General features: G+C 62.1%; 1 long non-coding RNA gene across 1 annotated transcript in view; it reads left to right on the forward strand.

Annotated features, from left to right (window-relative positions):
• The window catches only part of LOC106727208, an 8100-nt gene that overhangs the window by 337 nt on the left and 6672 nt on the right, over positions 1-1091 (forward strand). The gene's annotated exons all lie outside the window — the stretch shown is intronic.

Genomic DNA, 1091 nt, shown 5'->3' on the forward strand with positions numbered 1-1091 from the left:
GTGTAAAACAGGGTCCGAACGCGGTATAAAGTGTCGCTTGGGCAGAGCGGGAAAACTCGGGGTCCTCTAGATGGGCTTGTTTCCTTTGATGATTTCAAAAAGGTACAACCCTCTCCGTTTTCCTAAAACGCGCTGGCAAGCAAACATTGTTCGATACCGCCACCGTGCTCTCTCTCGGGCGGCTTTGGGACACTGGGATAATTTTCTAACCAGCCTACTTGCCATGAAGGAAGCTCTTTAAGGCTACGGAATGAAGAAGTTTTAAAAGCCCGCGGAAGCGAAGTTTAAATGTTCTCAATGGACATGTCCCGCTCCAGCCCTGCCCGCCAAGGCTGGGAAATTGCAGCGAACAAAACCCCCCCGCCCTGGGCGCTGCGCGCAGCCTTGCAAGCGCCGGCTGCACGCTTAATTGGTTGCATCCGCAGACAAAACCCTCCACTCCGCGGGGTCCCGGGCGCCCCTCGATCTTCCCCTCCCAACCCCCCAGCCAATCGCCCTGTAGTAACACATTTAATGTCTGAAGCTCTGAGGCGCGGGATCTAGGGGCAAAAGGGAGACCGGGAGCCGGGCGAGGAAGTGACCCCAGCTACGGTGCACCCTCTCGGACATTACTTTCCTTCGCGCCCTTGGCCAAACGAGCTAATCCCGTCCCTTGCGGACCCAGACTCTCCGGTAGCCCCTTCCCCGGGACACCTCGGCGGCGCCGCCGCATTTAAAGAGCAGAGAGAGGACCGGGCGGCCCACGCGTTCTTTGTCGGGAGGGCGCGAGTCGCCGGCCACCAAGCACTTGGGGAAGGCGCCAAAGGGGCGGCTGCGGCGACGCAGACCCGGGCCCGCTAGCAGCCCGGGATGGCGGGAGAAAGAGCCCACAAACGGCCCCCGGGACTTCAGCCCCTCCAACTCTGCCCCTCCAGAGCATCCTAGCCCCCCGCACTTCCTTCCCCCGGGGCAACTGTAAGGCGGTGAGGAAAGCGTCTGCGAGCCCTGGAAGGTCGGACCCCGGCCGCTTCCAGTCGCCAGGAGCCCCCGCGACACTCCGGGCGGTGCACAATAGCGAAAGTCCGAGGACACGCTGCCCCCGCCCCCACCTC

The sequence above is a fragment of the Myotis brandtii genome, unplaced genomic scaffold, assembly GCF_000412655.1.
Source record: "Myotis brandtii unplaced genomic scaffold, ASM41265v1 scaffold389, whole genome shotgun sequence".
Taxonomy (NCBI): domain Eukaryota; kingdom Metazoa; phylum Chordata; class Mammalia; order Chiroptera; family Vespertilionidae; genus Myotis; species Myotis brandtii.